Raw genomic sequence first — 25,523 nt, 5'->3', positions numbered from 1 at the left:
AACGATGGCATGATGTAGACGAGATCCGTTTATCTATGACGGTAGATATAGATCCCATCTTTTTATCCTTAGTAACAATAATACATACGTCTTGGTTCCCTTTCTGTCATTGGGATCAAGCACCGTAAGATCGAACCCACTACCAGGCACCTCTTCCCATTGCATGATAAATAGATCAAGTTGGCTAGACAAAACCCAAATATCAAAGAATAAATATGAGGTTATAAGAGATCATGCATAAAAGATATCATAGAAACTCAAATACTTTCATGGATATAAAAAGTTAGATCTTATCATAAACTCAAAGTTCATCGATCCCAACAAACACACTGCAAAAGAGTTACATCATATGGATCTCCAAGAGACCATTGTATTGAGAATCAAGAGAGAGAGATGAAGCCATCTAGCTACTAACTATGGACCCGAAGGTCTACAAAAAACTACTCACGCATCATCGGAGAGGCACCAATTGAAGTGGTGAACCCCTCCGCGATGGTGTCTAGATTGGATCTGGTGGTTCTGGACTCTGCGGTGGCTGGATGAATATTTCGTCGACTCCCCTAGGGTTTTGGGAATATTTGGGTATTTATAAAGCAAAGAGGCAGTTCGAGGGGCACCCGAGGTGGGCACAACCCACCAGGGCGCGCCTGGGCCTCCTGGCATGCCCTGGTGGGTTTTCCCCTCCTCGGGACTCCCCCAAGTGCTACCAGGGCCCAATATCTTCCTTCTAGTCCATAAAAAATCTCCGTAAAGTTTTGTGGCATTTGGACTCCGTTTGATATTGATTTTCTGCAATGTAAAAAAACATGGAAAAAACAGCAACTGGCACTTGGCACTATGTCAATAGGTTAGTACCAAAAATGACTATAAAATGATTATAAAACATCCAAGATTTATAATAAAACAACATGGAACAATAAAAAATTATAGATACATTGGAGACGTATCAGCATCCCCAAGCTTAACTCCTACTCGTCCTCGAGTAGATAAGTGATAAAAACAGAATTTTTGATGTGGAGTGTTGTTCATCATGTCATATTATATTGTTTTCTTTATAGCATGGACATTTGGACTTTTATGTGATTCAAAGCAATAGTCTAGTTTTGACATAATAATTTAGATACTCAAGCATATCAACAAGCAACCATGTCGTTCAAAATATCAATGCTAAAATAAGTTATCCCTAGCCCATCATGCTCAAACATTGATCCATTCATGAAACACACTCGAATATTAACTACACCCAATACTTAAGCACGATCATATTGCCTCCTAGTTGGTGCTTTTATAAGAGAATATGGAGACTCAAAATAAAAATTGCATAAAGTAAAAGAAAGGCCCTTCGCAGAGGGAAGTAGGGATTTGTAGAGGTGCCAGAGCTCAAAGCAAAAAATTTGAGATAAAAACATTTTGGGAGGTGTATCCATCCCACCAACGAAAACGACTTAGAGTTCCCAATACTTTCCATGCATAGATATATCATAGGCGGTTCCCAAACAGAAAATAAAGTTTATTCCTTTTTCCACCATAACTTTCACTTTCCATGGCTAATCGTATCCACTGTTGCCCTCCATACCAACACTTTCCAAGGAATTTATTATTTGACAACATAAAGTAAATTCATTTGTTTTTTCATTTCGGGACTGGGCATCCCTAATACCTTTGCCTTACTCTCGTGCAATGACAAGTGAATAAACACTCATCTTGAGAATAACACATCTAGCATGGAAAATATTAGCCACCCCTCACCGCTCCGCGAGTGAAACAAACACACAAAAGAGAAGTTTATTTTGAAAATTAGAGATGGCACATGCAAATTTGCTAACGGCAAAAGAATACCGCTTATAGGTAGATATAGTGGACTCATGTGGCAAAACTGGTTTAAAGGATTTTGGATGCACAAGTAGAGGTCATACTTAGTGCAAAATGAAGGCTAGCAGAAAGATTGGGAAGCGACCAACCAAGAAACGAATAATCTCATAAGTAAGTATTAAGCATAATTAACACCGAATAATGCACCACAAGTAGGATATAATTTTGATTGGGTGATTATTGACTTTCGTGCATGCATAGGGAATCACAAACCTTAACACCAATATTCTTACTAAAGCATAATTACTCATCAAGATGACTCACATATCACATCATCATATCTCAAAACTATTACTAAGAATCAAGCTTATTTTGTCTAATGATCTTCATGACATTTTTTTTTCATTTTTCTATTATCCTTCTTGGATATCTATCGCTTTGGGACTAATTTTCATGTGTTGCTTTTCATAAGCTCAAACAAATATAAGTGAAGATCATGAGCATAACAAATTTTCTTTCTCTCAAACTAATTAAAGTGAAGCAAGAGAGAATTTCTTCAAAATTTTACTAACTCTCAAATAAATCTAAGTGAAGCAAGAGAGCATTTCTTCAAAAATAGCAAAGCACACTGCGCTCAAAAAGATATAAGTGAAGCACTAGAGCAAGTCCATTGCTCATAAAAAATTTAAGTGAAGCATAGAGAGCAATTCTAACAGGTCAAGATATAATTTTGGCTCTCTCAAATAGGTGTGTCCAGCAAGGATTGATGACTTAAAACACAAAATAAAAAAATCAATGACACATATCATACAAGACGCTCCAAGCAAAACACATATCATGTGACAAATAAAAATATAGTCTCGAGTAAAATACCGATAGTTGTTGGAAGAAAGGGGGGTGCCACTCGGGGGCATCCCCAAGCTTAGTTGGTTGCTCATTCTTGGATAATATCTTGGGATTCCAAGGCATCCCCAAGCTTAGGCTCTTACATCCTTCCTTCATCCATCGTAAGATAACCCAAAACTTGAAAACTTCAATCACACAAAACTCAACAAAGCCTTCATGAGATCCGTTAGTATAAGAATAATAAATCACTAATATAAGTGTTGTATCAAACCAATTAATATTTTGTTTTTGTATTATATCTACTGTATTACAACTTTTCTATGGCAAAAACTCATCAAAGAAAACCATAGATCCATCAAAATAAGCACATGACACAAAGAAATCAAAATCTGTCAAAACAGAACAGTCTGTAGCAATCTAACTATTTTGAATACTTATGTAACTCAAAAAACTCTAAAAAATTAGGACGACCAGAGAAATTTTTATATTTATCTACCGCAAGTGGAATGGGTATTTTATCGCTCTCTGGTAAAAACGAAAATAAATTTCGTGAGCGCAAAACTTTCTGTTTTTTCAGCAAGATCAAACAACTATTGCGCAAGAAGATCCTAAAGGCTTTACTTGGCACAAACACTAATTAAATCACAAAAAACACAATCATAACAGTATCATAATTGTTGTAACACTCAAAAAAAGGAAGCAAAAAGCAAAAATAAATTGTATTCATTGGGTTGCCTCCCAACAAGCGCTATAGTTTTACGCCCTTAGCTAGGCATAAGGCAAGGATCTAAGTTTTGTCATCTTTGGTTCGAGATCCATAAGATGCCCTCATGATTGAATCATAAGGTGGCTTAATTCTAGTTCTAGGAAAGTGTTCCATACCCTTCCTCAAAGGAAATTGGAACTAAATATTGCCTTCTTTCATATCAATCACGTCCCCGATGGTGCATAAAAATGGTCTATCAAGAATAGTTGGACAAGACGGATTGCAATCGATATTAAGAACAATAAAATCTATGGGCACATAATTCCTATTTGCAAGAATAAGAACATCATTAATTCTTCCCATAGGCTTTTTAATTGTAGAATCCACCAAGTGCAAATTCAAGGAACATTCTTCAAGATTGGTAAGACCAAGCACATCACATAAAATTTTTGGAATTGTAGAAACACTAGCACCCAAATCACATGAAGCAAAACACTCATAATTTTTCATATTGACTTTGATAGTAGGTTCCCACTCATCATACAATTTTCTAGGAATTGAAACTTCCTATTCCAATTTCTCTTCAAGAGCTTTCATCATAGCATCAACAATATGTTTAGTAAAAGCTTTGTTTTGTTGATAAGCATGGGGTGAATTCATTACGGATTGCAACAAAGAAATACAATCAATCAAGAGAAACTATCATAATTAAAGTCTTTGTAATCCAAAAGAGTGCGTGCATCACTACCTAAAGTTTTGACCTCTCCAAACCCACTTTCATTAGTTTTTTTAACAAGATTTTCACCCTCTGAAATATTGGGACGCCTTCTACCTAAAGTTGACTCTTCTACAGTCCCTTTTTCATCATTCTTAACTTTACTAAACAAATAATCAATAGAAGAAACACCAATCATTTTAAGATCTTCATCATCTTTGTAAGAATAATCACTAGAAAAAGCTTTTTCTAAAAATTCTCTTTTAGCTCTAAGCATAGCAGTTCTTTTCTTACTTTCATCCATAGAAACATAAAGAGCTTTAATTGATTCATCTACTTTAGGCACAAAAAATTTCATCTTGAGATTTTCCACATCATGAGCAATTATGTCAACATTTTTAGACAAATCATCAATCTTACTCAACTTTTCTTTTATGGAAGTGTTGAAAACTTTTTGTCTGTTGATAAATTCTTTTATATTGTTCTCAAGATCAGAGGTGTTACTGTTATTATTATAAGATTGATTTACGTAGGAATTACCATAATTATTAGAGGAATTACTAGGAAAAGGACTAGGATTGAAATTACCTCTATAAGCATTGTTGTCGAAATTATTGCGAGAAATAAAATTCACATCTATGGCATCACTATTTTGCTCAATCAAAGTAGACAAAGGCATATCATTAAGATCAATAGGAGAACTTCCACTAGCAGCCAATTTCACAAGAGCGTCAATTTTTTCACTCAAAGAAGAAATTTCTTCAACCGAATTAACTTTTTTACTAGTAGGAGCTCTTTCGGTATGCCATTGCGAATAATTTGCCATAATATTATCAAGAAATTTGGTGGATTAACCCAAAGTAATTTCCATAAAAGTACCACCCGTGGCGGAATATAAAAGATTATGAGAAACAAAATTCAACCCCGCTTAAAAAATTTGTATGATCATCCAAAGATTTAACCCATGAGTTGGGCAATTCCTTAGCATCATTTTCATCCTTTCCCAAGATTGTGCAACATGATCATGTTAAATTTGCTTGAAATTAATGATCTAGGTTCTAAGGGAAATAATTTTTGTGGGAGGAAAATACTTAGTAATAAAAGCATCTTTGCACTTATTCCAAGAATCGATATTGTTGTGAGGCAAAGAAGAGAACCAATTTTTTGCAGAATCGCGCAAAGAAAACGAAAATAATTTCATCTTGACCACATCATTGTCCACATCTTTTTTATTTTGCATATCGCATAATTCCACAAAGGTATTAAGATGGGACGCGGCATCCTCATTAGGAGTACCGGAAAATTGGTCTTTCATAACAAGATTCAGCAAAGTAGTATTAATATCACAAGTCTCCGCACTAGTGGCGGAGGAGCAAGCGGAGTGCCAATAAAATCATTGTTGTTGGTATTTGAGAAATCACATAACTTGGTGTTCTCTTGAGTCATGATGACCACACAACAAGATTGCACTCAAAAACAGATCCGGGAAGAAAACGGCGAACGGAAAAAGATAGGCGAATAAAACAACATTTTTTTGTGAAGTGGGGGAGAGGAAAATGAGAGGAAAATGGCAAATAATGTAAATTGCGAGGAGATGAGAATTGTGATTAGGAACCTGGTTATGATGAAGATCCTCCCCGGCAACGATGCCAGAAATTCCTTTTGATGTCGCTTGAAGCTACGTCGGTATTTCCCCAAGGAGGAAGGGATGATGTAGCACAACAGCGGTAGGTATTTCCCTCAGATATGAAACCAAGGTTATCGAACCAGTAGGAGAACCAAGCAAGACAATGTAAACAGCCCCTGCATAGAAATAACAACCACTCGCAACCCGACGTGTTAAAGGGTTGTCAATTCCTTTCGGGTAACGGCGCCAGAAATGGTGCATGGACGGGAGATTGTCGTAAATATTGATAAATCAAACGCCAAATAAAATAAATTGCAGCAAGGTAATTTTGGGTTTTTGGTTTAATAGATCTGAAAATAAAAGCAAATAAAAAGTAGATCGCAAAGACAAATATATGAGAAGAAGACCCGCAGGCCGTAGGTTTCACTAGTGGCTTCTCTCGAGAAAAATAGCAAACGGTGGGTAAACAAATTACTTTTGGGCAATTGATAGAACCTCAAATAATTATGACATATCCATGCAATGATCATTACATAGGCATCACGTCCAATATTAGTAGACCGACTCCTGCCTGCATCTACTACTATTACTCCACACATCGACCGCTATCCAGCATGCATCTAGTGTATTAAGTTCATGGAAAAACGGAGTAATGCAATAAGAACGATGGCATGATGTAGAAGAGATCCGTTTATCTATGGCAGTAGATAAAGATCCCATCTTTTTATCATTAGTAGCAACAATACATACGTGTTGGTTCCCTTTATGTCACTGGGATCAAGCACCGTAAGATCGAACCCACTACCAGGCACCTCTTCCCATTGCAAGGTAAATAGATCAAGTTGGCCAGACAAAACACAAATATCAGAGAAGAAATACGAGGCTATAAGAGATCATGCATAAAAGACATCATAGAAACTCAAATACTTTCATGGGCATAAAAAGATAGATCTGATCATAAACTCAAAGTTCATCGATCCCAACAAACACACCGCAAAAGAGTTACATCATATGGATCTCCAAGAGACCATTGTATTGAGAATCAAGAGAGAGAGATGAAGCCATCTAGCTACTAACTACGGACCTAAAGGTCTAAAAGAACTACTCGCGCATCATCGGAGAGGCACCAATTGAAGTGGTGAACCCCTCCGTGATGGTGTCTAGATTGGATCTGGTGGTTCTAGACTCTGCGGTGGCTGGACGAATATTTCGTCGACTCCCCTAGGATTTTGGGAATATTTGGGTATTTATAGAGCAAAGAGGCGGTCCGGGGGCACCCGAGGTGGGCACAACCCACCAGGGCGCGTCTGGGCCTCCTGGCGCGCCCTGGTGGGTTGTCCCCTCCTCGGGACTCCTCCCAGGTGCTACCAGGGCCCAATATCTTCCTTCTGGTCCATCAAAAATCTCAGTAAAGTTTCGTGGCATTTGGACTCCGTTGGATATTGATTTTCTGCGATGTAAAAAACATGGAAAAAAACAGCAACTGGCACTTGGCACTATGCCAATAGGTTAGTACCAAAAAATAATATAAAATGACTATAAAATGATTATAAAAATCCAAGATTGATAATAAAACAGCATGGAACAATCAAAAATTATAGATACGTTGGAGACGTATCACATGTATGCCATGTTGTGCACAAGACCAGATGGCAGCCTTGCCATAAGTATGGCCGATAGGTTTCAAAGTAATCCAGGAATGGAACACTAGACAATGGTAAAGAATATCCTTATGTACCTGAAAAGGACTAAGGAGATGTTTCTCGTTTATGGAGGTGATCAAGAGCTCGTCGTAAAGGGTTACGTCAATGCAATCTTTGTCACTGGTCCAGATGACTATAAGTCTCAAACCGGATACGTATATATTCTAAAATGGGGGAGCAGCAAGCTGGTGCGGTTCGCTGATTCTACATGCGAAGCGGAGTACATAGCTGCCTCGGAGGCAATGAATGAAGGAAGGTGTCTGGATGAAGCAGTTCATGACAAATCTTGGAGTTGTGCCCAGTGTACTGAACCCAATGACTTTATTCTATGACAACACTGGTGCCGTTGCTCTAGCCAAGGAACCAAGGTATCACAAGAGGACCAGACACATAAAGCGACGCTTCAACTCCATCCGCGATGCAGTCAAGGAGGAGGACATAAACATTTGCAAAGTACATATGGATCTGAATGTTGCAGATCCGTTGACTAAACCTCTTCCAAGGGCAAAACATGATCAACACCAGAACTCTATGGGTGTTAGATTCATTACCATGTAATACAAGATTATTGCCTCTAGTGCAAGTGGGAGAATGTTGGAAATGTGTCCTAGAGGCAATAATAAAGTGGTTAATATTATATTTGCTTGTCCATGATAATCGATTATTATCCATGCTATAATTGTATTGATAAGAAACTCAAATGCGTGTGTGGATACATAGACAACAACATGTCCCTAGTGAGCCTCTACTAGAGTAGCTCGCAGATCAAAGATGGTTGTGGTTTCCTAGCCATGTACATGAGTTGTCATTTGATAACGGGATCACATCATTAGGAGAATGATGTGATGGACAAGACCCAAACTAAAAACGTAGCATATGATCGTATCAAGTTTATTGCTACCATTTTCTTCATGTCAAGTATATGTTCGAGTGACCATGAGATCATGCAACTCACTGACATCGGAGGAGTACCTTGTGTGTACCAAATGTCGCAACGTAACTAGGTGACTGTAAAGGTGCTCTATAGGTATCTCCGAGGGTGTCTGTTGAGTTGGTATGGATCAAGACTGGGATTTGTCACTCTGTATGACAGAGGTATCTCAGGGCCCACTCAGTAATACAACATCACAATGAGCTTGCAAGCAATGTGACTAATGAGTTAGCCACGAGATCTTGTATTACGGAACAAGTAAAGAGACTAGCCGGTAACAAGATTGAACTAGGTATGGTGATACCGACGATCAAATCTCGGGCAAGTAACATACCGATAGACAAAGGGAACTACATACAGGATTATCTGAATCCTTGACATCGAGGTCCGACTGATAAAGTTCTTCGTAGAATATGTAGGAACCAATATGGACATCTAGGTCCTGCTATTGGTTATTGCCGTAGAGGTGTCTTGGTCATGTCTGCATAGTTCTCGAACCCGCATGGTCTACACACTTAACGTTTTGGTGACGATATAAGTATAGTTGAGTTGTTATGGTGGTAACTGATGGTTGTTCGGAGTCCAGGATGAGATCCCGGATCTGACGAGGAACTTCGGAGTGGTCTGGAGGTGAAGATTGATATATAGGATGAAGGGCATCGGAGTCCGGAAGTGTTCCGGGGGTACCGGGTTATCGCCAGGAGAACCGGAAGGGGTTTAGGGGGGGCCAGCAACTGTTGGGGGCCTCATGGACCAGGGGAAGGGAGCACACGAGCCCACTAAGGGGCTGAGAGCACCCTCACCCCAACCCATGCCACCAGGAGAGGTGTTGCGCCCCCCTAGGGCTGCCTCCCCCTTGCTTGGGGGGCAAGGCACCTGGGGGCACCCATACCCTAGGCGCCCCCATCTGGTGGCCGCACCCCCTAGGGGGAACCCTAGGGTGCCCCCTCCTCCCTTCCCCCTATATATAGAGAGGTAGAGGGAGGGCAGATGCACCCATCTATGCCATGGCGCTACCCTCCCTCTCCCTCGTAGTTCCTCTCTCTATCTCTATCTCTCTCTCTCTCTTCGCGTAGCTTAGCGAAGCTCTGCTGAGATCACTCCACCACCGCCGCCTTCACGTCGACGTGCTGCCAGAGGACTCGAGCTACTACTTCACCATTGAGGGAGTCCTGGACTAGGGGGTCCCCGGGCATCCGGGCTATGTGATATGGGCTGGACTGATGGGCCGAGAAGATACAAGATCGAAGGGCCTTCCCCGTGTTCGGACATGACTCTCCTTTACGTGGATGGCAAGCTTGGCGTTCGGATGTGAAGATCCCTTTCTTTGTAAACCGACTCTGTACAACCCTAGGTCCCTCCGATGTCTATATAAACTGGAGGGTTTAGTCTATAGAGGCAATCAGAATTCATACGGCTAGACATCTAGGGTTTAGCTATTACGATCTCGAGGTAGATCAACTCTTGTAACCCCTATACTCATCAAAGTCAATCAAGCAGGAAGTAGGGTATTGCCTCCATCCAGAGGGCCTAAACCTGGGTAAACATCGTATCCCCTGCCTCCTGTTACCTGCGATCCTCAGATGCATAGTTCGGTACCCCCTACCAGAGATCGGCCAGTTTTGACAGCGACGTTGCTGCTTTCATTGAGAGTTCCTCTGTGTTGTCGACAGAGGGTTCGATGCCTCATTCGATCATCTACAACGATGCTGTTTTGGAGGAGACTTTACTCCCCGGCCAAATTTTCGTATTCGGCGGCTTCGCACTGCGTGCCAACTCGATTGGCCACCTTGAGTAGATCGACAGCTACGCCCCTGGTCATCAGATCAGTTTCGGGAACCTAAACTATGTTGCCGATATCCGAGGATACTTTATCTTCAAAGGATTCATGGCCCCGACCGCCGATTCGGCCTTAGATCTAGAGCGGACCACTGGGTCCGAAGACGGGAATTTAGAGCCCGTCGGACTCCCTACAATTATGGACCTCGCTACTGGAGATCCGGAAGGGACGGCGTCATCGGCAAACCCAAAGATGAACCGAACTCCCCTTGTCGCTAGAGCATTGGACTCTCCCTCGGACTTTAAATCCAAACTCTCGAGGTCCGCGACCGGGAGGCCCTCACTCCAGTCAGCCCAGCGGACTCTTGCCTCTATGACCAAACCTCGCTCCTAAACGAGGCTCTGGACTTAATGCGATCCCCCGCCATAACAGAGGAATCGCTTACGAATTACTCCCAGCCCGGACTAGGGACCGAGAGCGGGGAATTTTACATCCCACCCACCACCCACTTCATAGCCACTGCCGAAGATCTAACCGACATGCTAGACTACACCTCCGAATACATCGATGGTATGGACAACGATGCCAGAGACGATCAAGGCCAAAACCCTCCGTTTTATCGGATGTTGGACGACCACCTCCACATACGACGTATACATGGTGGATACACCCAAAGAGGATGACGACGAGGGCAAGAAGGATCCGGTTGAGGACAAGCCTGCCAAAGCGTCGACGTCAGCAGCGCCGCTCAAAATCGCGTCGCGAAAAAGACAGCAATACCGGCACCGAAGACAATAACACTCCGGAGAACACCGAAGACCCTGAAGCCCCTGTCGAGCCAACATCCGAATAGGATGATTGGGAGGATGGGCAAGTTAACCCTGACGATCCTGTCGGGAACGAGGATTCGGAGGACAGTAACTACCTACCAATCTCCGAAGAGGATATGAGCCTCGGCAAAGGAGATTTCATCGTGCCGGAGGAACCCCTCGAACAAGAGTGCTTTAAGCGCCGGCTAATCACCACTTCAAGAAGCCTGAAAAAGAAGCAACAGCAGCTCCAAGCTGATCAGGATTTACTTAATGACAGATGGACTAATGTCCTGGCAGCTAAGGAGTACGGCCTCGAACGCCCAACTAAGAGTTACCCGCAGCGCAAGCTATTACCAAAATTCGACAACGAGGCCCTTGGGCCAATACCGCCAAAGCACAAAACTGCTGACGAGCCCGATCAACCACCAAGTGGACGGGACAGACCGGCTACTCATGCCGAACACTAGCCCGCGCCACCCCGCCGTCGGGTGATAACCCACAAGTATAGGGGATTGCAACAGTTTTCGAGGGTAGAGTATTCAACCCAAATTTATTGATTCGACACAAGGGGAGCCAAAGAATATTCTCAAGTATTAGTAGCTGAGTTGTCAATTCAACCACACCTGGAAACTTAATATCTGCAGCAAAGTGTTTAGTAGCAAAGTAATATGGTAGTAGTGATAACGGTAGCAAAAGTAATATTTTTGGTTTTATAGTGATTGTAACAGTAACAACGGAAAAGTAAATAAGTGAAGAACAATATATGAAAAGCTCATAGGCAATGGATCGGTGATGGAGAATTATGCCGGATGCAATTATTCATGCAATAGTTATAACATAGGGCGACACGGAACTAGCTCCAATTCATCAATGTAATGTAGGCATGTATTCCGAATATAGTCATACGCGCTTATGGAAAAGAACTTGCATGACATCTTTTGTCCTACCCTCCCGTGGCAGCGGGGTCCTATTGGAAACTAAGGGATATTAAGGCCTCCATTTAATAGAGTACCGGACCAAAGCATTAACACATAGTGAATACATGAACTCCTCAAACTACGGTCATCACCGGGAGTGGTCCCGATTATTGTCACTTCGGGGTTGCCGGATCATAACACATAGTAGGTGACTATAGACTTGCAAGATAGGATCAAGAACTCACATATATTCATGAAAACATAATAGGTTCAGATCTGAAATCATGGCACTCGGGCCCTAGTGACAAGCATTAAGCATAGCAAAGTCATAGCAACATCAATCTCAGAACATAGTGGATACTGGGGATCAAACCCTAACAAAACTAACTCGATTACATGATAAATCTCATCCAACCCATCACCGTCCAGCAAGCCTATGATGGAATTACTCACGCACGGCGGTGAGCATCATGAAATTGGTGATGGAGGAAGGTTGACGATGACAATGGCGACGGATTTCCCTCTCCAGAGCCCCGAACGGACTCCAGATTAGCCCTCCCGAGAGAGTTTAGGGCTTGGCGGCGGCTCCGTATCGTAAAACGCGATGACTCCTTCTCTCTAATTTTTTTCTCCCCGGACACGGATATATGGAGTTGGAGTTGAGGTCGGTGGAGCGTCAGGGGGCCCACGAGGCAGGGGGCGCTCCCCCCACCCTCGTGGACAGGGTGTGGCCCCCCTGACGTGGATTCTTCTTCCAGTATTTTTTATATATTCCAAAAATAATTTCCGTTGATTTTCAGGTCATTCCGAGAACTTTTATTTCTGCACAAAAATAACACCATGGCAATTCTGCTGAAAATAGCGTTAGTCCGGGTTAGTTCCATTCAAATCATGCAAGTTAGAGTCCAAAACAAGGGCAAAAGTGTTTGGAAAAGTAGATACGACGGAGACGTATCATCGGGGCAGGGGAGGCAGCGGCCCCGGGCTACACCTATGACCTACGCAAGGACCTGGACAATAGATCCGGTCACACAAGATCAATATATGGATCGAGGGGGCGTGCCCCAATGCGAGAGAACGACCATCAGACCTGGCGTGACAGGCACAACCTCACGCGGGCCGAAAACCCTTACGACCTTCGTTCGAACTACGCTGCAATATCGCCTGGTACAGGGGCACCGCGCACCCCCTATGCTTTGATGTCTACTACACAACCTTCTTCTTGTAGACGTTGTTAGGCCTCCAAGTGCAGAGGTTTGTAGGACAGTAGCAAATTTCCCTCAAGTGGATGACCTAAGGTTTATCAATCCATAGGAGGCATAGGATGAAGATGGTCTCACTCAAGCAACCCTGCAACCAAATAACAAAGAGTCTCTTGTGTCTCCAACACACCCAATACAATGGTAAGTTGTATAGGTGCACTAGTTCGGCGAAGAGATGGTGATACAAGTGGTATATGGATGGTAGATAAAGGTTTTTGTAATCTAAAAATATAAAAACAGCAAGGTAACTAATGATAAAAGTAAGTGTAACTAATGATAAAAGTGAGTACAAACGGTATTGCAATGCTAGGAAACAAGGCCTAGGGTTCATACTTTCACTAGTGCAAGTTCTCTCAACAATAATAACATAATTGGATCATATACCTATCCCTCAACATGCAACAAAGAGTCACTCCAAAGTCAATAATAGCGGAGAACGAACGAAGAGATTATGGTAGGGTACGTAACCACCTCAAAGTTATTCTTTCCAATCAATCCGTTGGGCTATTCCTATAAGTGTCACAAACAGCCCTAGAGTTCGTACTAGAATAACACCTTAAGACACAAATCAACCAAAACCCTAATGTCACCTAGATACTCCAATGTCACCTCAAGTATCCGTGGGTATGATTATACGATATGCATCACACAATCTCAGATTCATCTATTCAAACCAACACAAAGTACTTCAAAGAGTTCCCCAAAGATTCTACCGGAGAGTCAAGACGAAAACGTGTGCCAACCCCTATGCATAGGTTCATGGGCGGAACCCACAAGTTGATCACCAAAATATACATCAAGTGGATCAATAGAATACCCCATTGTCACCACGGGTATCCCACGCAAGACATACATCAAGTGTTCTCAAATCCTTAAAGACTCAATCCGATAAGATAACTTCAAAGGGAAAACTCAATCCATTACAAGAGAGTAGAGGGGAGAAACATCATAAGATCCAACTATAATAGCAAAGCTCGCGATACATCAAGATCGTACCACCTCAAGAACACGAGAGCGAGAGATCAAACACATAGCTACTGGTACATACCCTTAGCCCCGAGGGGGAACTACTCCCTCCTCGCCATGGAGAGCACCGGGATGATGAAGATGGCCACCAGAGAGGGATTCCCCCACCGGCAGGGTGCCAGAACGGGTCTAGACTGGTTTTTGGAGGCTACAGAGGCTTCTGGTGGCGGAACTCCCGATCTATTGTGTTCTCCGATAGTTTTAGGGATATAGATATATATATATATAGGCGGAAGAAATACATCAGGGGAGCCACGAGGGGCTCACGAGGGTGGAGGCCGCGCCTAGGGGGTGGGTGCGCCCCTTGCCTCGTGCTCTCCTAGTTGATCCCCTGAGGAGCACTCCAAGTCTCCTGTATTGCTTTCTTTCCAAAAATAACTTTTCCGAAGGTTTCACTCCGTTTGGACTCCGTTTGATATTCGTTTTCTGCAAAACACTGAAACAAGGGAAAAACAGAAACTGGCACTGGGCTCTGGGTAATAGGTTAGTCCCAAAAAGTCATATAAAATAGCATATAAATGCATATAAAACATCCAAGGTTGATAATATAATAGCATGGAACAATCAAAAATTATAGATATGTTGGAGACGTATCAGCATCCCCAAGCTTAATTCCTTCTCGTCCTCGAGTAGGTAAATGATAAAAACGGAATTTTTGATGTGGAATGCTACCTAACATATTTCTCTAAGTAATTATTATTTATTGTGGCAAGAATATTCAGATCCATAAGATTCAAGACAAAAGTTTAATATTGACATAAAAGTAATAATACTTCAAGCATACTAGCTAAGAAATTATGTCTCTTCAAAATAACATAGCCAAAGAAAGTTATCCCTACAAAATCATATAGTCTGGCTATGCTCCATCTTCACCACACAATGTATTCAAATCATGCACAACCCCGATGACAAGCCAAGTAATTGTTTCATACTTTTGATGTTCTCAAACATTTTCAATCTTCACGCAATACATGAGCGTGAGCCATGGACATAGCACTATAGGTGGAATAGAATGGTGGTTGTGGACAAGACAAAAAGGGAGAAGATAGTCTCACATCAACTAGGCGTATCAACGGGCTATGGAGATGCCCATTAATAGAAATCAATGTGAGTGAGTAGGGATTGCCATGCAACAGATGCACTAGAGCTATAAGTATATGAAAGCTCAACAAAAGAAACTAGTGGGTGTGCATCCAACTTGCTTGCTCACGAAGACCTAGGGCGTTTTGAGGAAGCCCATCATTGGAATATACAAGCCAAGTTCTATAATGAAAGATTCCCACTAGTATACGAAAGTGACAACATAGGAGACTCTCTATCATGAAGATCATGGTGCTACTTTGAAGCACAAGTGTGGTAAAAGGATAGTAGCATTGCCCCTTCTCTCTTTTTCTCTCATTTTTTTATTTTTTTATTTTTTTATTTGGGCCTTTTCTCTTTTTTTGGCCTCTTTTTTTCTCCTTTTTTCGTCCGGAGTCTTATCCCGACTTGTGGGGGGATCATAGTCTCCATCATCCTTTCCTCACATGGGACAATGCTCTAATAATGATGATCATCACACTTTTATTTACTTACAACTCGAGAATTACAACTTGATACTTAGAACAAAATATGACTCTATATGAATGCCTCCGGCGGTGTACCGGGATGTGCAATGAGTCATGAGTGACATGTATGAAAGAATTATGAACGGTGGCTTTTCCACAAATACAATGTCAACTACATGATCATGCAAAGCAATATGACAATGATGCAGCGTGTCATAGTAAACGGAACGGTGGAAAGTTGCGTGGCAATATATCTTGGAATGGCTATGGAAATGCCATAATAGATAGGTATGGTGGCTGTTTTGAGGAAGGTATATGGTGGGTGTATGGTACCGGCGAAAGTTGCGCGGTACTAGAGAGGCTAGCAATGGTGGAAGGGTGAGAGTGTGTATAATCCATGGACTCAACATTAGTCATAGAGAACTCACATACTTATTGCAAAAATCTATTAGTTTTCGAAACAAAGTACTACGCGCATGCTCCTAGGGGGATAGATTGGTAGGAAAAGACCATCGCTCATCCCCGACCGCCACTCATAAGGAGGACAATCAATAAATACATCATGCTCCGACTTCTTAACATAACGGTTCACCATGCGTGCATGCTACGGGAATCACCAACTTTAACACAAGCATTTCTCAAATTCACAACTACTCAACTAGCATGACTCTAATATCACCATCTCCATATCTCAAAACAATCATCAAGTATCAAACTTCTCATAGTATTTAATGCACTTTATATGAAAGTTTTTATTATATCCCTCTTGGATGCCCATCATATTAGGACTAGTTTCTTAACCAAAGAAAACTAACATGCTGTTCTAAAGACTCTCAAAATAATATAAGTGAATCATGAGAGTTCATCTATTTCTTCAAAATAAAACCACCGCCGTGCTCTAAAAAGATATAAGTGAAGCACTAGAGAAACAACAAACTACTCCGAAAGATATAAGTGAAGATCAATGAGTAGTCGAATAATTATGCAACTATATGAAGACTCTCTAACATTTAATAATTTCATATCTTGGTATTTTATTCAAACAGCAAGCAAAACTAAATAAAATAAAATGACGCTCCAAGCAAAACACATATCATGTGGTAAATAAAAATATAGCTCAAACTAAAGTTACCGATGAACGAAGACAAAAGAGGGGATGCCTTCCGGGGCATCCCCAAGCTTAGGCTTTTGGTTGTCCTTGAATTTTACCTTGGTTTCCTTGGGCATCCCCAATCTTAGGCTCTTGCCACTCCTTATTCCATAGTCCATCAAAACTTTACCCAAAACATGAAAACTTCACAACACAAAACTTAACAGAAAACTAGTAAGCTCTGTTAGTATAAGAAAATAAATAACCACTTAGGTACTGTTGTGAACTCATTCTAAATTCATATTGGTGTAATATCTACTGTATTCCAACTTATCTTTGGTTCATACCCTCCGATACTACTCATAGATTCATCAAAATAAGCAAACAACACATCGAAAACAGAATCTGTCAAAAACAGAACAGTCTGTAGTAATCTGGATCAAACATATACTTATGGAACTCATAAAATTCTCAAATAAATTGCTGGACGTGAGGATTTTATCTATTAATCATCTTAAAAAATAATTAACTAAATAGCACTTTCCAAATAAAAATGGCAGCAATTCTCGTGAGCGCTAAAGTTTCTGTTTTTACAGCAAGATTAAAAAGACTTTCCCCAAGTCTTCCCAACGGTTCTACTTGGCACAAACACTAATTAAACACAACCAAAACAGAGGCTAGATAAATTATTTATTACTAAATAGGAGCAAAAAGCAAGGAACAAAATTAAAATTGGGTTGCCTCCCAACAAGCACTATCATTTAACGCCCCTAGCTAGGCATGATGATTTCAACGATGCTCAAATAAAAGATAAGAGTTGTAACATAAAGAGAGCATCATGAAGAATATGACTAGCACATTTAAGTCTAACCCACTTCCTATGCATAGGGATTTTGTGAGCAAACAACTTGTGGGAACAATAATCAACTTGCATAGGAAGGTAAAATAAGCATAACTTCATAACTTTCAACACATAGAGAGGAAACTTGATATTATTGCAATTCCTACAAGCATATATTCCTCCCTCATAATAATTTTCAGTAGCATCATGAATGAATTCAACAATAAAACCAGCACCTAAAGCATTCTTTTCATGATCTACAAGCATAGAAAAATTTACTACTCTCTACATAAGCAAAATTCTTGTCAATCGGAATAGTGGGAGTATCATAAGAGACTCGAATACTATAAATTGTTCCCACATTAAAAGAGTAATGTTCAGAAAAAGGGTAATCATAATCATGACAAGTTTTATAAATATAATCATCACTACTTTTTATAGCATATGTATCATCACAATAATTATCATAAGTAGGAGGCATGCTATCATCATTATAAATTTGCATATCAAAACTTGGGAGACTAAAAATATGATCTTCATTAAACGTAGCATCCCCAAGCTTGGGACAAACATTAATTGCAGCAAATATATTCTCAAAAACATCATCTTCATCAAACATAGCATCCCCAAGCTTGGGCCTTTTCATATCATAAGAATAATCACTCTCATCATTAATAGTATGGATAACACCAATAGTATAGCAATTATCATATTCTTCCAAGCAAATGCCAAAAAGATTTTAAAAATCATAAGAAGTATCATTATCTTCCCAATCATAATCATCACAACAAGCAATAGGCATAACGAGATCATCATCAAGTGCACCATCTTCCACAATTATATTTTCATGAGGCACAACAGTAATAGGAGCAGCATCATTTGGGAGAGATATCTTTTTACCTCTCTTCCTTTTTCTTTTCTTCTTCTTCGCCACATCATGTGTGGGTTCAATCCTATTTTTGGAGCTCCTTATTAATGAGATTGGTTGAATAAAAGGTTCCTCCTTGTTACCTGATTCATCATAAGAAATAATAGGAGGATGTTGGGAAGTCTCTTCCATTTCATTAGTATTCTCTTCATCCTCTATTTGTTTTCTTTTCTTTATGTAATTGGCAATATTAGGATTTTCAATGCAATTCACCGCACAATACATATAAATTTCTTATAGATCAAAATTAAGAACTCTATAAAGGGCAAATTCTGGAATAACCTTAGTTATACGTTTCATTTCTTCATAACTGAAGAGCAAACTAAGTTTATTATGATGTGCAAGAGAAATCAAGTCATCACAATTTTTGGACACGATACGATCATAAAACAATTTGCATTGGGTACTGAAATGATCACGTTCATTGCAAAGTTCATAAGTACGGCTAAGAAAATTTAAATTTTCAGCACAAACATCTAGCCTTTCTTTCAACCATTTAGTTTCTAAGTACGTATGCCTCTTGCAATATCTATATTCCCTATTTGGTGTGTACTTGCAAACCCAATGTACTCCACAAAATTTGACATGTTTATAGGAGACATTTTCATCATAACTAGTGCAATCATCATTAGTACTATGAATATTCAAGGAGTTCATACTAACAACATTGCAATCATGCTCATCATTCAAAGATTTAGTGCCAAACATTTTAATGCATTCTTCTTCTAACACTTTGGCACAATTTTCCTTCCCATCATACTCATGAAAGATATTAAAAAGATGAAGCGTATGAGGTAAACTCAATTCCATTTTTTTATAGTTTTCTTTTATAATCTAAACTAGTGATAAAACAAGAAACTAAAAGACTCGATTGCAAGATCTAAAGATATACCTTCAAGCGCTAACCTCCACGGCAACGGCAGCAGAAAAGAGCTTCATGTCTACTACACAACCTTCTTCTTGTAGACGTTGTTGGGCCTCCAAGTGCAGAGGTTTGTAGGACAGTAGAAAATTTCCCTCAAGTGGATGAGCTAATGTTTATCAATCCGTAGGAGGCGTAGGATGAAGATGGTCTCTCTCAAGCAACCCTGCAACCAAATAACAAAGAGTCTCTTGTGTCCCCAACACACCCAATACAATGGTAAATTGTATAGGTGCACTAGTTCGGCGAAGAGATGGTGATAAAAGTGGTATATGGATGGTAGATAAAGGTTTTTGTAATCTGAAAATATAAAAAGAGCAAGGTAACTAATGATAAAAGTGAGCGTAAATAATGATAAAAGTGAGCACAAACAGTATTGCAATGCTAGGAAACAAGGCCTAGCATTCATACTTTCACTAGTGCAAGTTCTCTCAACAATAATAACATAATTGGGTCATATAACTATCCCTCAACATGCAACAAACAGTCACTCCAAAGTCACTAATAGTGGAGAACGAACGAAGAGATTATGGTAGGGTACGAAACCACCTCAAAGTTATTCTTTCCAATCAATCTGTTGGGCTATTCCTATAAGTGTCACAAACAGCCCTAGAGTTCGTACTAGAATAACACCTTAAGACACAAATCAACCAAAACCCTAATGTCACCTAGATACTCCAATGTCACCTCAAGTATCTGTGGGTATGATTATACGATATGTATCACACAATCTCAGATTCATCTATTCAAACCAACACAAAGTACTTCAAAGAGTGCCCCAAAGATTCTACCGGAGAGTCAAGACGAAAACGTGTGCCAACCCCTATGCATAGGTTCATGGGCGGAACCCGCAAGTTGATCACCAAAACATACATCAAGTGGATCAATAGAATACCCCATTGTCACCACGAGTATCCCATGCAAGACATACATCAAGTGTTCTCAAATCCTTAAAGACTCAATCCGATAAGATAACTTCAAAGGGAAAACTCAATCCATTACAAGAGAGTAGAGGGGGAGAAACATCATAAGATCCAACTATAATAGCAAAGCTCGCGATACATCAATATCGTACCACCTCAAGAACACGAGAGAGTGAGAGATCAAACACATAGCTACTGGTACATACCCTCAGCCCCGAGGGAGAACTACTCCCTCCTCGTCATGGAGAGCACCGGGATGATGAAGATGGCCATCGGAGAGGGATTCCCCCTCCGGCAGGGTGCCGGAACGGGTCTAGATTGGTTTTTGGTGGCTACGGAGGCTTCTGGCGGCGGAACTCCCGATCTATTGTGTTCTTCGATAGTTTTAGGGTATATGGATATATATATATATATAGGCGGAAGAAATACATTAGGGGAGCCACGAGCGGCCCACAAGGGTGGAGGATGTGCCCCCTGCCTCATGCTCTCCTCGTTGATCCCCTGACGTGCACTCCAAGTCTCCTGTATTGCTTTCTTTCCAAAAATAACTTTTCCGAAGGTTTCACTCCGTTTGGACTCCGTTTGATATTCCTTTTTTGCGAAACACTGAAACAAGGGAAAAACAGAAACTGGCACTGGGCTCTGGGTTAATAGGTTAGTCCCAAAAAATCATATAAAATAGCATATAAATGCATATAAAACATCCAAGGTTGATAATATAATAGCATGGAACAATCAAAAATTATAGATATGTTGGAGACGTATCAGCATCCCCAAGCTTAATTCCTTCTCGTCCTCGAGTAGGTAAATGATAAAAACATCAGTTCCCAGAAGGGTTTAAACCCGTCAACATTGAATCATACGATGGTATTGTGACGCCCGGATAATCAAGCTACAATAATCCCGCGTTAACGATGCCACGTCACCTCGGTTATTGTTGATAAACTCGAGTTAGTTCAAAAACGATTCAAATTAAAATTTAAAATATAGGCAAACAATAAAAGTTTTCAAATATTAAAATTTAAATGTTCGGAGTGAACCAAATAATACATAGGTAATTATGGTGGAGGAACCACACTCTTATAAAATGTGTAATTATTCTAAAATGAATAAAACAGTAGCAAAACCGATATTTAAATGCTTTTATAAATAAATAAAATACTAAACTAAATTGTTTTGGGATAAAACCTTTTGTGGCAGTGGTTTCATGGTATTACTAATTTAGGGATCATTTTAATATTAAGTAAAAAGTAAACTTAAAAGAAAGTAAAATAAAAACAAAAAGAAAATAAATAGAAAGAAAAGAAAACACAAAACCAGAAAAGAAAACTAACAAAAAAAAAGGAAGAAAGACCCCCCCCTGCTGGGCCAAGTGGCCCAGCTGGCCTCCACCGGCCCAGCCGGCCGGCCCACTCCCTCCCCTTAACCCCCGAACCCTAGCCCCCACGCACCCCACTCCCCCCCCCTGCTCGCTCCTCTCCCCATCCCACGACCCGATCTGGATCGGGGGCGCTCCCCCCCCCTCCCGATCCAGGAGACCGCCAACGCCGCCGGCCGGATCGTCCATCGCCGCCGCCGGACTCCACCCCATCGAACGCCGCCCCCTGCCTCCTCCTAGGCGCACCCCCCCCCCCCCCGCTCGACCGGATCGGGGCATGGGGGCCCGACGCCACCACCGCCCGGGGACCTCGCCGCCTCGACCTCATCTCCGTCGCCGGCCCGACCCCGACCTCGTCGTCAACCTTCCCCGAGCCCACTGCCCCGTTCCCTGCTCCGCGATGTGAGCTTCTCCCTCCCCTGCACGTTCCTCCCCTTCCCCCCCCCCCGCGCGCACTCGCGCTTGCCGCGTGCGCCCGCGCTCGCCGTGCGCCCGCGCCTCTCCACGCCCCTCCCGTCGTCGCCCGCGCGCCCCGGTCCTCCTCCCCGTGTCCGCGAGCCGCACTCGCCCGCGGCTCTGCTGCAGCTGCTTCTGTCGCCGCCCGTCACAGCGCCCGCGAAACCCCCTGGAAGCGCGCGTCCTCTGCCGCGCCACTACGGCCACCTCCACTCCCCCTTGGCCGGAGCCTCGCCGCGCCCCCCTCGCCAGTTCCGTTCGGGCGGATGCCCGACGCACGGTGCCCGTTGCGCCCGTAGCGCCCGATCCACTTTGGCCTATGGGCCAATGACCAATGGGCCAGTGCCCCCTATGGGCCTATGACAAGTGGGGCCTCCAGCCCCAGAACGTAAAAAAATAAAAAAATAAAATATATATATATATAAAAATCAATAATAAATAATAAAATAATTAATTAATTAACTAATTAATTAACTTAATTAATTCTGATTAACCTAGCTAATTAAGATTAATTAATCTAATGACTAATTAACCTAATTAACTACTGTTAATTAGCTAACAGAGTATGACAGTGGGGCCCACCCCCCTATTAACACTAATTAGGTTAATTAAAATGTTTAATTAAAAATGTGTCACTGACCAGTGGGACCCACTGGTCAGGTTGACCAGTCAACCCTGTTGACTGCTGACGTCAGCATGACCTCATGCTGATGTCATAAATCCATTTTCGAATTAAATAAAATAATTAATTAAATCTCAGAAATTAATAAAATCTTTAGAAAATCATATCTTTTAATCCGTAACTCGGATTAAAATATTTTCAACATGAAAGTTGCTCAGAACGACGAGACGATTCCGGATACGCAGTCCGTTCGTCCGCCACACACCCCTAACCTATCGAACTCGCAACTTTCCCCCTCCGGCTCCTCTGCCCGAAAACGCGAAACACCGGGAATACTTCCCGGATGTTTCCCCCCTTAACCGGTACCACCTCATACCACGTTAGGGCACACCTAGCACCGCTCTTTGTCACGTCACGCATCGTCGTGCTTCTGTTTGCATTGTATTCATTGTTTCTTCCCCCTCTTATCTCCGGTAGACTACGAGACCGACGCTGCTGCTGCCCAGTTCGACTACGGAGTTGACGACCCCTCCTTCTTGCCAGAGCAACCAGGCAAGCCCCCCCCCTTGATCACCAGATATCGCCTATTCTTCTCTATACTGCTTGCATTAGAGTAGTGTAGCATGTTACTGCTTTCTGTTGATCCTATTCTGATGCATAGCCTGACATTGATGCTACACCTGTTGATACCTTACCTGCAATCCTAAATGCTTAGTATAGGATGCTAGTTTATCATCATTGGCCCTACATTCTTGTCAGTCTGCCTTGCTATACTATCGGGCCGTGATCACTGGGAGGTGATCACGGGTATATACTATACATACATACATACTATACAGATGGTGACTAAAGTCGGGTCAGCTCGAAGAGTACCCGCGAGTGATTCACGGATTGGGGGCTGAAAGGACCTTTGTCCCGACGGCCCTCTGTGTGGATCTTTGTGGCGGAGCGACAGGGCAGGTTGAGACCACCTAGGAGACAGGTGGGCCTGGCCCTGTTCGGCGTTCGCGGACACTTAACACGCTTAACGAGATCTTGGTATTTGATCTGAGTCTGGCTACGAGCCTATACGCACTAACCATCTACGTGGGAGTAGTTATGGGTATCCCGACGTCGTGGTATCAGCCGAAGCACTTCAGACGTCAGCGACGGAGCGGCGCGCGCCGAATTGGACTGGAACGCCACTAGGCTAGGTCTGCTTTCGGCCGCCCACGCAACGTGCAGGTGTGCTCAGGGCGATGGGCCCAGACCCCTGCGCGCTTAGGTTTAGACCGGCGTGCTGGCCTCTCTGTTTTGCCTAGGTGGGGCTGCGACGTGTTGATCTTCCGAGGCCGGGCATGACCCAGGAAAGTGTGTCCGGCCAAATGGGATCGAGCGTGTTGGGCTATGTGGTGCACCCCTGCAGGGAAGTTAATCTATTCGAATAGCCGTGATCTTCGGTAACAGGACGACTTGGAGTTGTACCTTGACCTTATGACAACTAGAACCGGATACTTAATAAAACACACCCTTCCAAGTGCCAGATACAACCGGTGGTCGCTCTTCCTCAGGGATACGAGGAGGGATCGCCGGGTAGGATTATGCTATGAGATGTACTTGGAGATGCTACTTGGAGATGCTACTTGGAGGACTTCAATCTACTCTCTTTACTTGATGCAAGACGGAGGCTGCCAGAAGCGTAGTCTTCGACAGGATTAGCTATCCCCCTCTTATTCTGGCATTCTGCAGTTCAGTCCACTGATATGGCCTCCTTACACATATACCCATGCATATGTAGTGTAGTTCCTTGCTTGCGAGTACTTTGGATGAGTACTCACGGTTGCTTTCTCCCCCCTTTTTCCCCTTTCCTTTCTTTCTGGTTGTCGCAACCAGATGCTGGAGTCCAGGAGCCAGACGCCACCGTCGACGACGACCCCTACTACACCGGAGGTGCCCCTACTACGTGCAGCCCGCTGACGACGACCAGGAGTAGTTTAGGAGGATCCCAGGCAGGAGGCCTGCGCCTCTTTCGATCTGTATCCCAGTTTGTGCTAGCCTTCTTAAGGCAACTTGTTTAACTTATGTCTGTACTCAGATATTGTTGCTTCCGCTGACTCGTCTATGATCGAGCACTTGTATTCGAGCCCTCGAGGCCCCTGGCTTATATTATGATGCTTGTATGACTTATTTTATTTGTAGAGTTGTGTTGTGATATCTTCCCGTGAGTCCCTGATCTTGATCGTACACATTTGCGTGCATGATTAGTGTACGATTAAATCGGGGGCGTCACAAGTTGGTATCAGAGCCGACTGCCTGTAGGAATCCCCCTTCCACACTCCTTGGCCGAAGTTGAGTCTAGACATTGCAAAACTTTTACTAACTTGGCTGTGTGCCTTACGGGCCCACGTCGCCATTGGGTGGTACTAGGATCTTTTACTCCTCGACCTTTACTCTGGGATTCTGAACTCTCTTCTATTCGGGTTAAACGATTTTGCTAAAAACAAAACTAACTTTAGGTTCTCGCAAGTACTTTTTCCCGGAGAGCCCCTCACTTCAGATGATCGCCTGCTACACCAGAAGATTCCGAAGATACTCTACGATGTGCTCTCGAGACTATGTGCCATCGCTTTTGCAATTCACTTCCATCGATAAATCCCTCTGGATAACTACTTACACCTATCGTTCATATTGTCATCCCCA

The sequence above is a fragment of the Triticum aestivum genome, chromosome 2A (genome assembly GCF_018294505.1).
Source record: "Triticum aestivum cultivar Chinese Spring chromosome 2A, IWGSC CS RefSeq v2.1, whole genome shotgun sequence".
Classification (NCBI taxonomy): Eukaryota; Viridiplantae; Streptophyta; class Magnoliopsida; order Poales; family Poaceae; genus Triticum; species Triticum aestivum.
The sequence above is the reverse complement of the archived record's forward strand: the minus strand, read 5'-3'. Positions refer to the sequence as shown.